This window comes from Hylobates moloch, unplaced genomic scaffold (assembly GCF_009828535.3).
Source record: "Hylobates moloch isolate HMO894 unplaced genomic scaffold, HMol_V3 SCAFFOLD_6, whole genome shotgun sequence".
Classification (NCBI taxonomy): domain Eukaryota; kingdom Metazoa; phylum Chordata; class Mammalia; order Primates; family Hylobatidae; genus Hylobates; species Hylobates moloch.
This window is the reverse complement of record NW_026652281.1, coordinates 32,316,092-32,331,304: the sequence shown is the minus strand read 5'-3', so window position 1 is coordinate 32,331,304 and position 15,213 is coordinate 32,316,092. Positions and strand designations below refer to the sequence as shown.

The 15,213-nt window shown below is 38.5% G+C and overlaps 1 protein-coding gene across 4 annotated transcripts in view; it reads left to right on the top strand.

Moving 5' to 3' along the window:
• The window catches only part of COMMD10 (COMM domain containing 10), a 355,799-nt gene that overhangs the window by 206,985 nt on the left and 133,601 nt on the right, over window positions 1–15,213 (top strand). For 3 of the 4 annotated variants that reach the window (XR_009214059.1, XR_004248682.3, XR_009214058.1), the window contains 2 exons: window positions 516–662; window positions 5,818–5,971. The gene's annotated coding sequence lies outside the window, so the exon portion shown is untranslated. The remainder of the gene's footprint in view (window positions 1–515; window positions 663–5,817; window positions 5,972–15,213) is intronic. The other variant, XR_009214057.1, reaches the window with a different exon arrangement.

The window sequence follows — 15,213 nt, the reverse complement described above, 5'->3', positions numbered from 1 at the left end:
TTGTTGTTTTGTTTTGCTTTGTTTTGTTTTTTTCCCTGTTAAGCTTGTAGATGAGAACACAGTCCAACTGACTCTTACGGCAGCCTTGTGAGATTTTAAACAAAGGACCCAACTAAACTGTGCTTGAACTCTACCCATGGTAATTGTGAGATGATAACTCTGTTGTTTTAAACCTCTTACTTTGTAGTAATCTGTTATGCTGCAATAGATAACTAAAACAACAGCCATCCTCAATTGTTTACATGTAGTCTAGCTGCTTTTGCACAACAACAGAGTTGAGTAGTTGCAGCAGAGACCATATGGCCCACAAAGCCTAAAACCTGGTCCTTTATGGAAAGAAGGATGTAGAACCCTGCTTTATACTGTGCTTTCTAAACTGGATCATCCCTAGAGGAGTAAAGTAGTTGGTAAGGAACACAAAAAGTCGTAAGATGGATGTTGTATATATTTCAATAGCATCACTTCTACTTTTTGTCAGAGGTAGAAGAAATTATATTTTCTATCCTTTTTTGCAGCTATTGCAGCCATGGAACTAAGTGTTGCTAATGAATTGTGAATGGAAGTGAGCATTCATCTCCAGTTGTCTTCCCCTTTCTGTGATTGAAACCCAGATTTGGAGCTGAGTCAGCTTTGAGCAGACAAGAATGCTAATGCTTTAAGAGGTAGGGAGCAACAAGATGGAAGGAACCTGGGTCCCTGAATATCCTTACAGAACACAACTGTCTCCATGCCCTTGACAAATAAAATACCTTGTTTGAGTTATTAAATTTGGGGTTAGTTTCGGCTATACACAGCAGGTTTGCCTGTAGCCTAACTAATATGGTGGCAACATAATTTTATTATAATTGGCCAGTAATGAAAAACATATTTTAAAATGGAGATTAACATTTTATGGCAAAATGCATATAAATTTTAAAGAGGAAATGGGAAACTTTAAAAAGCAGAACAAAGCCTTTGTGCTTACAGCCTGCAAATTCAGGCTAAATTCTTAGTGCTACTGGGAACCTATATTCACCTCCCTCCTTCGATGTGGTTATTTTGAGATAAAAGTTTTGAAAAACCATAAGGGTATATTGTAAATTTCCCCCAGAGTCTTTCCATAATTCTTTTTCTACTGTTGAGTAAGAGGACTGGGATGGTTCTGATTTATTCAGACGCATTAGTCAGAAGCTACTCAGGAATTATAAATTTCTGATCAATTTTGCTTCCCTAAAACTTTGATTTTTTTTGCCATCATTATGCAAATAGTGCTACTCAATAGACCAGCCTCATTTAATGCTAAATTTAGGAACACATTAATTTGAGGTATTTTATAGTAAAGCTTAATGGCATTTTTAATTTTGGAGAATCTTATGGATTCTTAACCATTGCTCCCATCTCCCCATATGCACACTCTTGAAGTATTTTTGAAGCTCTTTTGCTTTTCTCTGAATTATAAAGTTGTACTAGCTGTTATGGAGACCTACAATCCAAATCTAAGTGATGGCAGTTTTCATAGCCTACTTTGTTTTATTTGAAATGGAAAGTTACTGATTTTTATTTCAAAAGAAATAGTCTGCAAAGACAAGAAAGGTGAAGCCAGTCCAGTCGATAAATCCGTAAGGAAGAAGGTGCTACAGGCTTAGAGAGACTGTTTTAATCTCCGAGGCAGGAAAAATAAGGAATATATAATAATCTTCTTTTAGTGAAACCAGAGTTGTCATTTTTAGCATCTTTTAATGAGAACCTGATTTTTAAATGATTTTTAAAGATTTTTTTCCTTCAAAAAATCTAGGTAAAGGAAAGCAGTTAATAGTAAATTTAATAGCTGCATTTTTTTTTTCTGACTTATGTTTGTATTTTTTTAATTGGCAAATAAAAATTAAAAACACTGTACAATCTACCCAAAACTTTAAAGGAAAAGTTAATAATAAAGTTTTTTAAATCTATGATAAGTATAGACTTGCTGTAAGGCAAGGAGTGCAGTGATTTCTCAAGGCCTTTGCTCATCTCCTTCCTTCTGAGATTTCTAACTTTCCTTTGTGCACTATTTCTAGTCCACATTTCAAATTCTCCTGCAGTTTCAATCAGACTACATAAGGGGACAAAGGAAAAAGCTTTGTCCCCTGGATAAGGCTGCTTTAACACATCAGCCTTGGAAGCTCCAGCATTCCTCTCCATCCCAAGAGCGTGTTTATGGTTTGACAGAGGAGCAGAGTAATTTCCAGCTGATCAGAGAAAAGGTGACTTGTGTATTCCAGACCATGTGTTCTACTTTGCAGTCCAGCTTCTCACTCTCTTTCATGCTGATGCAAGTAGTTCTATGAACACTGGGGTGGGGTGCTTTAGAAATACTGACTGAATGAATTAATAGAGTACGTAAATAGTTTTTTTTCTGCCTTTGGCCCTCTCCATTTATTTGCACAGTAGCATGTAAATTCTTAAAATAATTGTAAACTTAAAGTTGTGCAAAAGTAGTTTTCAAACTGGTTTAGCCAAATATGCTGGTATTTGGTAATTCCGTTAGGGAATAGCCACATCCCTTCTAGGGAGTATCTCCTGAGGTCACTGATCCTTTTATTCATCATCCAGGAGATAAACATGAGAATAAAAGCCTTATAACCAGCCAGAGACCCAGATTTCTGCCCTCCAGAAGGCTAGAGCAAGTTCTCCCATTGCTGTGAAGAGATTTATGATAGTCATGAAGTTGACCTACACATGCTTTTGGGTACTGATGCTGCAAAGACTGAAAACAGTTACATTCCTAGCAATTTCAGAGTTGATTTATGTGATAGGGTCAAAATGAAGTGCTCCAGAGAGACATCAACAACATTCTTATACTGAAATATATGTTCAGTGTGTATAGATTTTCTGAGCTCTTTACCCAGAAGATTTTAATTTCCTGCTGAAAAGAGTATCTTGATTAAAGACACACATACATACACACACACACACACACACACACACACACACACTCCTGTACACACTGCCTACAAACAGGCTTTCCTCACTGATGTGGGACAATTCTGACAAAGTTTTTTTAAGTCTCCCTTTACATGGCACACATTTTTCCAACTTATCACAAATGTACCAGCTGGACAAAAATCAGAAAAAGTTGACATAGATAGTACAGAAAGCAGGCAAGATAAACAGAGCCACACAGAAAGCTGTTCAGTAACAGTTTAGTTTAATTTTATGCAACTAAGACTGTGCCCTTAGATGTAGAGCCCAATGTGAGGGATCAGTTTCTCATGATAGAGTAATATTTATAACATCTAACTTTTCTACCTTATGGCAGAATGCCCTGTGAATCCTTGAAACTCAAGGCCCTCTTTGTCAGAGTTTTGGTTCTTACTGCAAAGTATGTTCTTTCCTTATGTCATCCAAACAAAGTAACTAGAGTAGTAAAAAGAAAGTCAGTGAGTTTGGATGCATCGGCTTTCTGGACTTGCAAATTATCCAGTGCAGGCATATCTCACACAGCAGGCTTGGAGGACTCTGGGGGTAGCCACCTTTGCTAGATATGGTATTAACCTCCTTCATATGGTTGGGTCAGTGATCTTGTAAAGTTCTGCTTGGCAGGCTCATACGTGTTGATAGGTGCCCTAAACTGATGGACCAGTAGAGTGTGGCCACCATCTGTGAGGTTATTTCTTCAGGCCCTCAATAAGCATTTACCCAAATACACTGATTTTACAGTGCTGTGGTTCTGTACTGGTTCCCATGAAGCACCCTTCCCATCTCTGATTTTCCAGGATCTTTTTCCTTAAGTTAATGCCATTCCTGTAAATGCATTTCTACTCTTTGATCCCTTTTCTTTAGTTTACACTTTCAGTTAAATCTGTAACCAGGATAATCTTTGGAAATTCTTTTAATTAATGTTTATATTTAGCTCTATAGTCTTTGTAAGGAGATCCAGGATTACAAGAGTCTGCTTGAAAAAATAGAGCCACAACAGATCAAATTTTCTTTCCATAGGACTGTATTTTTTGAAATGTTAAAAACTCTCCTATAATTAAATATTTAAACCTTATTTCATCATTTTTCTAAGGGTTTTTACTTCAGGGTTTACTAAAGGAAGCCAAATCAATTTCATAAATTTCTCTGTATAGGATTTCAAATAGAACATTTTTATGGAAATAGGGTGAATATGTTATAGAGGAAGAAATGCTTCTGCCTCTCTGCCTACTTCCCTATTGGTCCTCTCTCTGGGTCTCCCACATCCTTTAGGGAAGAATGGCTTGCCATTCTGTTTGGTCAGTTAAAGTATTGGTTGGCCATGTGTATCGATGGCCAGATCAACCGTAAAAAGACCACGCCCATGGATGGTGCTCCTCTTGCGTTTCTTGCTTCCACTCCATTCGTTGGAATAGAGGTAGTCCAGATTTTGAGGAGAAGCTGAGGTGTGTGAGGAAGAGGGGCAGGTAGGGAGGGAGTGCCTTTCTCAGGCCTTAAGAATGAACCATATGCTCTTACCCAACCTTACCAAGCTCTGAAAGATAATTGTCATTTTGGTTCCCAGTTGCTATCAGTCTTCCTACGTGTAGCTCTTTTGGAAATGTCAGCATCAGGAGTGAATGGCAGGATAAGATTTGGGCATTTGTGAAGTTCTCTAGTCAGGTTCCATTAATGCAATCACAATTTCAGCCTCTGTCCTTTATAGGTCTTCTTAGCAGATCTGTCTTATTTTTCAGTGATAAACTTAGAGAGCTACGGGCAAAAATATCAGAGGTATCATTCATATCTTTCAATTCTCAAGTAGGCCTGGAGTAAGAGAAGAAGGCTTTGAAATCAGTTACTCTGACTCCCAAAGAAGACCTACTTGACACTCGTAACCCTCCATTCTAAATGAGCAAAAATTTCATCTCCCTGAAAGCAGAGGGAAGATATTGCTGGGTCAGTTTCAAAGGCTCGTTGGTTACCTTCCTGCCACAATAGACCATTGAGAGTCTCTGCTCCGAGTTCCTGACATGGTGGAAATTGACCTTACACTCACCTTCCTCTATATACTTCTGAGTGGGAACTTGAACTTCAGCATCCCCCTCTAGCTCTCTAGGAAAGTGAAGAGGTATGGAATATGCCCTTAGTAGCCTGGCTTGATTCTATCTTTTGGCTGTTTGCTGCATTTGTAGAAGGAAAAGAACAATAGAAAACATTGCTTCTCTCTTTCGAGACTAAGCATTTACAGTGCAACATAGCTAAGTAGGAAACCAAGAAAAAGAGAGGATGAGATGTTAACTGACGGATCAAGTTACTCTTGTGTGCTCCAGTAACAGATGTCCAAGTGGCTTCAGGGCTACCTTTGTGCCTCCTTTTTTAAATGTATTTGATCATCTGCAGGTTGGACTGATTTACATCATATGAAACCCATGAGATGTGCTTGAGGCAGGGGAATGAATGAATTAAAGGCTTTTTCTGTATGTTATTTTCACCCTGAAGTACTTAACCTATCCCATTGTGTATCAAAAGCAGAAGAAAGTGATTCTGCAATGCCAAGTTGTTTCTGCCTTGGACAATTTACCATACCTGAATCTGTATGTGTCTGTTTTTTTTGTTTTGTTTTTTTTTTTTGCTGAACTTCATCCACAAGATGTGTTATAGGCAGTACAAAAAAATTTATTTAAATTAAATTCGTGATAGTTAGCCTTAAAGAACATGCAACATTTCAGTTCCCTGCAAGGGGCTCTGAAATGTCCCATGATATGTTGCAGAGCCATTAAGCTCGTTTGCCTCTTTCTGCTTCTCCTTCCTGACCACTGGTGTGGGGGCAGAGAGCCAGATGGCAGGAGGTTCCTTTCCCAAACCAATTAGCATGTCCTCATATTTTGCTCTCTTCAGCCACAGCTTGTTCTCGGCTCTCTCCCTGCATCAATCAACAGCAGGCCCAGGACAGGCAGAGACCATCAGGAACTTACCCTTCACACACAGAGAGACTCCAGATCTCAGAGAGCAGTGCCCAAGATACCAAGACAGAACTCTGGTATTTTCTACTGTGAGTTTCATGCTGCAAATACACAAATCAACAGTTATTTTGTATGTATACTCGGGTTTCTTCATTTATTTGAAAAGGAGGAGGAAGGAATGAAGAAAAATGGACAGAGGGAGTGTGTGGGGGTGTGTGTGTGTTCGTGCATGCATGTGTATATGTGTGAAAAGGCATTATATTTAAAGAACAATGGTTTTTGATAGCCTTATAATTATTGTATTCTAATAGGATGCTGAGCACGGCCTTAGTCGGTTAACTCTATTTGCTTAGTCATTCATTCATTTACACATGTATTTACCCATTAACTAATAGGCCAGTCAAATGAGGTTACTTCTGGAGTGCTCTAGTTCTGCTTGCATATCAGGATCTACAATAAAAGCATTGCCTTAGGTCCTCAGGTAGAGGTTGATCGGGGGCAGAAAGGTTCTTCCTACTGACTCCGCCAGCAGCATTCTGTTAAGATGAAAAATGGGGAAAGATTAGTGTGGGCCACCCTTGAGAGACTATGGTTGGTCATAATTGAGTAGACACAGCAATACCTTCATGAGACTATCCATCAGGAAATAAGTTTTTTAAACTGTAGTTCTGGTAACAAAGACAAACCTGTTTATTTTGTTTTAGTAAGTGCGCTAGGTGCCAGGGATTCGAAATAAGATAGGGGCCCATCTCTTTGGCCTTAATTCTAGGCTAAACATTACTCAGCTTGATGGTAAGTGTAATACTGAATACAACTACTACAGCAATGACCCACTGGAAATGTGTAGCACTTTACAGTTTATAAAAATCCTTTTATATGCTTGTTCTCGTTTGATCCTTGCATTATTCTTTAGTTAATTGAACAAGTGTTATTTCCATTTCCTAAATGAACAAACTAAAACGAAGACACCTAAGTCACTTGCCTAAGATTACACAGCTGAACTCAGACTAGAACTCAGAATGTCTAACCCCTAGTTTAAGGCTCTTTTGATACTTCATTGTGCCAATTATCAATTTTTGTCCCTCCAAATTTTCCCTTGAGTACTTGCTCTGCCGTTAATATTTGGAATCCCTTTAAGCTCTCCTCCTTTATGTGAGCACCATATTAAGCTTTCTAAGTAGAGGGTGCTGGAAGGACAATGCAGGAGGAAGGGGCTTCTCTTGTAGGCTCCAGCAGCTGCACTCTTGGTCACTGGTATGAGTGTGAGTTCATCTGGTGGTACTGTGCCCCAGCCAGAGCACACAGTCCCTTGGTAAGCTTGCAGCCCTGACCTATCCTAGTGATCACCTTCTCATAGCCCTCCCAACACAGACACTAGAAATTCTAGCCCTCTTGCCCAGAGCAGTGCCTCCAGCCCCTCTGTATGCCCGCTCACCTTCCTCACCAATTGTGACACACTTGTACCCTGCCCCTCAGATTTGCCCTCCTGACATGGACACTAGGAGTGCCAAGCCTTCTACCCAACAGTGATATTCCCAATGTATCTGTGCATACCCAATCTGGCTGTGGCTCATGTACTTCCTAGAGAGTAGCTTTCTTCTTGCTCAGTGACGGTGAACCAGCTCTGGCATGAACAAGCCAGCAAACCTTTCTTCCATCCGTTGAACTGCAACTAGACCTTCCGCAACCAGATAAGAACCTGAGCCTTGAGGAAAGATCCCCTTCGATCCTTCCTTGAGCACTCTCCCTCAGCCCTATGGAACATTATAAAGTTCTCTTACATCTTATAGTTAGTTTTATTATAGCTTAATCTTTTTTTTTTTTTTTTTGAGACAGGTTGTTACTCTGTTGCCCAGGCTGGAGTGCAGTGGCGTGATCTTGGCTCAATGCAGCCTCTGCCTCCCAGGTTCAAGTGATTCTCCTGCCTCAGCCTCCCAAGTAGTTGGGATTACAGGTGTGCGCCACTGTGCCCAGCTAATTTTTGTATTTTTAATACCCACCATGTTGGCTAGGCTGATTTTGAACTCCTGACCTCAGGTGATCTGTCTGCCTTGGCCTCCCAAAGCACTGAGATTATAGGTGTGAGCCACCGTGCATAGCCAGCTTAATCATTCTTTATATTAAGCTTCCCTTATTTAAATCACTGTTTGGTTCCTGTCTTCTGATTGGACCCCAGTTGATGCACTCACTAAATGTTGGTGTGAAGTCACAGACAAGGTAAAATTTCCTATGGGCAGGGACTATCATATATCTCAGATCACTACAAGCACCTGCCTGTTTTGATGCCTGACATATAGAAAGTCTTGAATAAGTTCTGATTAATTGAGCACAATTTAAGTTAATTTTAACACCCTTATTTGTTAAGATGTAATAACAGCCTACTGAGAGGTCCAGCATGCTGAGAGGAAAGAGTCAAAAATTTGTTCATGTATGTGATCATTTATTTGTTCAATAATGTTAATCAATAATGTTGACTGGGATAAGCAGCACTGGCTCCAACCGCAGGTCAAACAGCAGAATTGGCCCCAGCTGGGAGGCGGAGTGAATGATTGCTGTTAGAGGACAAGCGAAGGGAACATTCAGAAGGAAAGAATGAAAACAACACAGAAAGACCCAGAAAGAACTAGGGAAATACGACGTGCTCTAACCACTTCTGAGGCTGAGAGGGGACAAATGACTTGTCCCATGTCAGGTAGCCCTCTTCTTGGCAGAGCCAAGAGTAGAGAGCAGATTCTGTAATCCTCAGTCTAAACTCTTGACATTACATACTGCATTGCTTCTCCAAGTGGGGCGGGAACGGGTGGTAATGCAAACTGCCATTTTGGGAAGTGGTTAAAAAAAATACCTTAAAATGTGGTTATCCTTTACCTAGTAGTTCTAAAGGAGTCCATGTTGGGGATCCAAGAAATTCCCCTGCCAATGCTATTACCTTTTGGAAAACAACCAGCGGTCTGTCAAATATGCTAGATTTGGGGTTTGACGCCCCTCAAGGTAATCAGTGACCTGTTAAACCACAGTATCCCAGGCCTTGTAGGCAAAGCAAAATGTTACCTGTCCTACGCCCCCTCAAAGTATCCATCATTTCTCTGATGTAGTCTCACACCCATATGTAAAGCCTCTCTAGCACTCCTTTCCAAAATCTGTAGCTTAATTATGCTAATGATCTTCATTTATCATGTTGGTTTACTTATCAGGACATTTTCCTATTTCTGGTCAGATGTTTTTCCAGGGAGCCAAGGCATGGAATCCTTTATTAAGTGGGGGAAGAACCAACAGAATTTGTTCCACATATTCCTCTGACACATCCCCAAAAGCATGACTTCTAGCCTGAATCCTACAGTGAATGTATGGGCATATGTGACACACTGTAATTTTTCATCAACAGATGGGTCACATATGAGCCAAAGCTGAATGTAGATGTAGCAAGGTCTGTATGAACTAAGCCAAACCATGTTTAGAATGTCTTTGTTGGCTGTCATTGGGAAGGAGTGCATGCCATGCTGATTAACTGATTTGAGATGTGCGTACGCCTCTGTGCTGGGAAGCAAGAGACACGTGGGTCCAGAGAAAATGGACCAGGCTGTGAGTGTCTTAGCAGGGGCCAGATGCTCTGCAAGGAGTTCCAGTGAAATGAGAGCTATACTTTTCAGACCACCTCTAGCTAAATATATCTAATTGGGAGTTGCAGGTGCATGGGAAATAAAATTTCCCTCACTGGGGAATTTGCTACAGTGAGGATGGCTCTATTAAATCAGTGAGGAAGCAAACTTCCAGGACTTGGAAATACTTGCTTAGGCTATACACTTTGTAGGCTGGGCTTGCTCTAAGAGCCAGTCCTGAGATGCTTTCTGGCCTGATGGTTTTCAACAAAGCCACTATTTTTCTTTCTCTCTTCTTCCCTGTGTCTCTCATTCCTTGCACATATACTGTTCTAGAGATCTAAGGTTTTCTCCAGGAATACTCTTCTTTTACTTTTGTCTTATTCATTTAAGAGACACTGCTAAACTTTGGGAATACAGCAGCCCTCCATGCAGCTTCTTCTTGTTTGTTTTTAAATTGGGCAACACCTAATTCCATAAAATAGAATGAGTGTTTCTGAGACTTCTATTTTAGCCAAAATCTTGCCATCCTCTCTTAATAACCAATATAGGATTCTGTTACAGAGAGATTCAGAATAGTAGACTTCTGGACCTTGGATGTCATTGAGTTTAAGAGAAAGGCAGTCCCAGGACCCTGGTCTAGCAGCTGAGTAAGGCTCAGTCCTTAGAATGGCTTAGCTTGCTCCATTGCAATGCATCATCCTGGATGTTAAAATCTAGCTCTCTCTCTGAAAACTAAATATGAAAGACTGAGATTTAGTCAACTTTGCTGAGATTTAATTTACATATAATAAAATGAATCATTTTAACTGTGCAGTTCAGTAAGTTTTGAAAAATGTATATACAGATTCATGTAACATCCACCAAAATTGAGAAAGTACACTTCCACCATCTCAAAAGATTCTGTGTGTTCCATTATAGTGAGTCTCTTCTACCCCATCCCCAGACACCAGCTGATGTGCTTTCTGTCAATGTACACATACATTACCTTTGCCTGTCCTAGAACTTCATGTTAGCGGGAAGCATCCAGTATGTACTGTTTTGTGTCTGGCTTCTTCAGTGTATTTTTGAAATATATCCACATTGTTGTGTGTATCCAAAGAGTGTTCTTTTTCATTGCCAAGTAGTGTTCTGCTATATTAATATACTACAAAATATTTGTCTATCTATTGGTGGATTTTTGGATTCATTCCAGTTTGGGGCTATTATGAGTAAAGCTTCTATGAAAATTCATTTCTGTCTTTTGGAAGACACATTTTCATTTCTGTTATGGAAATGCCTAGGAGTAGAGTGAGTCGTATGGAAAGTGTTTAACTTTATAAGAAACTGCTAAACTGTTTTCCAAAATAATTGTACCATGTCACATTCCTGCCATGCTTTTATGAGGGTTCTTAGTGATCCATATCCTCACCAACACTTGGTATTGTGAGTCTTTCTAATTTAGCTTTTCTAGAAGATGTGTGTTTTCATTTGCATTTCCATGATGACTAATGATTTAACAATTTTTCATGTGCTTATTGTTCATTCATATGTCTTTTAAGAATTGTCTTTTCAAATATTTTGCTCATTTTAAAAACTATTGTTGCTCTATAAGAATTATTTATATTATATGGAAATAACTCCTTTGTGAGATATATTTATTGCAATATTTTCTCTATATCAGTGCCTTGCCTTCAAAAGACAGAGTGCTTTATTTTTTAAAAGGCATGCTTTTATTGATTTTTTCTTTTATGATTTGTGCTTTATGTGTTCTAAGGTATATTTACATTTTCTGATGTCACAAATGTTTAAGTGTTATAGTTTTAGCTTTTATGTTTAAATCTAATTGGATTTTTAAATTCTTTTTTATCCTTTTTATTGAGGTAAAACATACATATAAGATTTACCATCTTTACCACATTTAAGTGTAAAGTTCAGTGCTAATAAATACATTCATATTCTTTTGATTTCCCTTTATCTTCCCAGCCCTGCTACCCTTCCTAGTCTCTGAAAACTACCATCCCACTCTCTATTTTCATGATATAAACTTTTTTAGCTCCCACATGTGAGTGAGAACATACAGTATTTGTCTTTCTGTGGTTGGGTTATTTCAGTTAACATAATGGCCTCCAGTTCCATTCATGTCGCTGTAAATGATAGGATTTCATTCTTTTTCTGAGACAGGGTCTTACTCTGTTGCCCAAGCTAGAGTGCAGTGGCATAATCGTGACTCACTGCACCCTTGACCTCTCAGGCTCAAGCAATTTTCCCACCTTAGCCTCCCAAGTACCTGAGACTACAGGCATGAGCCACTATGCCTGGCTAATTTTTTTAAATTTCTTGTAGAGACGGTGTCTCATTATGTTGCCCAGGCTGCTGTCAAATTCCTGGACTTAAGTGATTCTCCAGCCTTGGCCTCCCAAATTGCTGGGATTACGTGCACGACCCACCTCATCTGGCCAGAATTTCATTCTTTTTTATGGATGAATGATATTCCATTGTGAATTTGTGCCACTTCTTTTATTCATTCGTTCATTATGGAATGCTGGATCATAGTAGTTCTATTTTAGTTTTTTGAGGAACCTTCATACTGTTCCCCATAGTGGCTGTACTATACTAATTTACATTCCCACCAACAGTGTGTAAGAGGGTCCCCATTTCTCCATAGCCTTGGCAACATCTGTTACTGCCTGTCTTTTTGATACAAGGCATTTTAGCAGGTGAAATGATACCTCATTGTGGTTTTGATTTGCATTTCTCTGATGTTAGTGATTTTCAGCATTTTTTCATATACTGGTTGGCCATTTGTATTTCTTGAGAAATGTCTGTTCAGATCTTTTGCCCATTTTAACTGTTTTTTGGGTTTTTTTGTTAGGTTGGTTTCGTTTTGTTTTGTTTGCTATTGGAGTTTCTTGAGCTCTTTATATATTCCAGTTATTAATCCCTTGTCAAAGGGAGAGTTTGAAAATGTTTTCTCCCATTTTGTGGGTTGTCTCTTCACTTTGTTAATTGTTTTCTTTGCAGAAGCTTTTTAGCTTAATGAAATGCCATTTATCTATTTTTACTTTGGTTGTCTGTGCTTTTGAGGTCTTATACAAAAAAATCTTTGACTCAGCTCAATGTCCTGGAGCACTTCCCCTATGTTTTCTTATAGTAGTTTTATAATTTCAGGTCTTAGATTGATACCTTTATCCGTTTTGATTTTATTTTTATGTATAGTGAGAGATAGGGTCTAGTTTGATTCTTCTGCGCATAGTTATTCAGTTTTCTCAGCATCATTTACTGAAGAGACGTCCTTTTCCTATTGTATGTTCTTGGCACCTTTGTCAGAGATGAGTTGGCTGTAGATGAATGGATATATATCTGGGCTCTCTATTCTGTTCCATTGGTCTATGTGTCTGTTTTTATGCCAATACCGTGCTGTTTTGGTTACTATAGCTTTGTGGTACATTTTGATATCAAATAGTATGATGTCTCCTTCCAGCTTTGTTCTCTTGCGCAGGATTGTTTTGGCTATTTGAGGTCTCTTGTGGCTCCATACCAGTTATTGGATTTTTTTTCTGTTTCTGTGAAAAATGTCATTGGTATTTTAATAGTTATTGTATAGAATCTGTAAATGGCTTTGGGTAGTATTGCCATTTCAACAATATTCATTCTTCCAATCCATGAACATAGAATATCTTTCCTTTTATTTGTGTCTTCTTCAATTTCTTTCATTGGAGTTTTACCATTTTCCCCATATAAATCTTTCACTTCTTTTGTTAAATTGACTTGAAGATATTTAATATTTTTTGTAACTATTGTAAATGGGATTGCATTCTTCATTTCTTTTTCAGATTGTTAGCTGTTGGCATATATAAATGCCACAGATGTTTGCATGTTGATTTTGTATCCTGCAACTGTACTGAATTCGTTTTCAGCTCTAACAGTTTTCTAGTGGAGTCTTTAGGTTTTTCTAGGTATAAGATTATGTTATTTGTAAACAAGGCTAATTTGATTTCTTTCTTTCCAATTTGGATACCCTTTATTTCTTTCTCTTGCCTAATTGCTATGGCCAGGAATTCAAGTATGTTGAATAATAGTGATGAGAATGAATGTACTTGTCTTGTTCTAGTCCTTAGAGGAGAGGCCTTTAATTTTTCCCTGTTTTGTATGATGTTGGCCATAGGTTTGTCACATATGGCCTTTGCTATTTGAGGTATGTTTTCTGTACCCATTTTGATGAGGGGTGTTAAATTATTAAATGCTTTTCAAGCATGTTAAAATAATTTGTCAGAGATGAGTTGGCTGTAGATGAATGGATATATATTTGGGCTCTCTATTCTGTTCCATTGGTCTATGTGTCTGTTTTTATGCCAATACCATGCTGTTTTGGTTACTATAGCTTTGTGGTACATTTTGATATCAAGTAGTATGATGTCTCCTTCCAGCTTTGTTCTCTTGTTCAGGATTGTTTTGGCTATTTGAGGTCTTTTGTGGCTCCATACCAATTTTTGGATTTTTATTCTTGATTCTGTTAATGTGATATATCATGTTTCTGCATTTGTGTATGCTGAACCATGCTTGCATCCCTAATATTCATCACACTTGATCATGGCGAATAATCTTTTTAATGTGTTGCTGAATTTGGACATGCAGTATTTCATTGAGAATTTTTACATCTGTGTTTTTCAGTTACATGAGCATGTAGTGTTCTTTTATCATTGTGTCCTTGTCTGGTTTTCATAGAATGAGTTTGCAACTATTCCCTTCTCTTCAGTTTTTTTTTTTTTAAGGCTTTAATAGAATTAGTATTGGTTCTTCTTTAAATGTTTGGTAGAATTCAACAATGAAGCTGTTAAGTCCTGGGCCTTTCTTTGATAAAGACTTTTTACTATGGCTTTGATCTTATTACTCATTATTGGTTTGCTGAGACTTTACATTCCTTAATGGTTCAGTCTTGGTAGTTTGTATATGTTGAGTAGTTTATCCATCTTGTAGATTTTCCAATTTGTTGGCATGTAGTTGTTCATAATTGTTTCTACTGATTCTATTTCTTTTTTTTTTTTTTTTTTTGAGATGGAGTCTTACTCTCCACCCAGCTGGAGTGCAGTGGCTTGATCTCAGCTCACTGCAGCCTCCGCCTCCTGGGTTCAAGTGATTCTCCTGCCTCAGCCTCCCAAGTACCTGGGCCTGCAGGTGCCTGCCACCACGCCCAGCTAATTTTTTTTTTTTTTATTAGGGATGGGATTTCAACATGTTGACCAGGCTTGTCTTGAACTCCTGACCTCAGGTGATCCACCCACCTCGACCTCCCACAGTGCTGAGATTATAGGCATGAGCCACCATGCCCAGCCTTCTTTCTGTTTCTGAGGCCTCAATTGTTATGTCTCCTTTTTAGTTTCTGATTTTATTTATTTGTATCTTCTCTCATTTTTTCTTAGTCTGGGTAAAGTTTGTCTGTTTTGTTTCTTTTTAAAAACCCATCTTTTTTTTTTGATCTTCTGTATTTTTAAATTTCTATTTCATTTATTTCTGCTCTGATCTTCATTATTTCTTTTCTTCTACTGATTTTTAATGTGGTTTGTTCTTGCTTTTCTAGTTTCTGAAGATTCATTGTTATAATGTTTATTGAAGTATTTCTGTCTTGTTTTTGTTTTTGTTTTTTTTGCCCAGACTGGAGTACAGTGTCATGATCATATCTCACTGCAGCCTCAACTTCCCAGGCTCAAATGATTCTCCCATCCCAGCCTCCTGAGTAGCTGGGACTACAG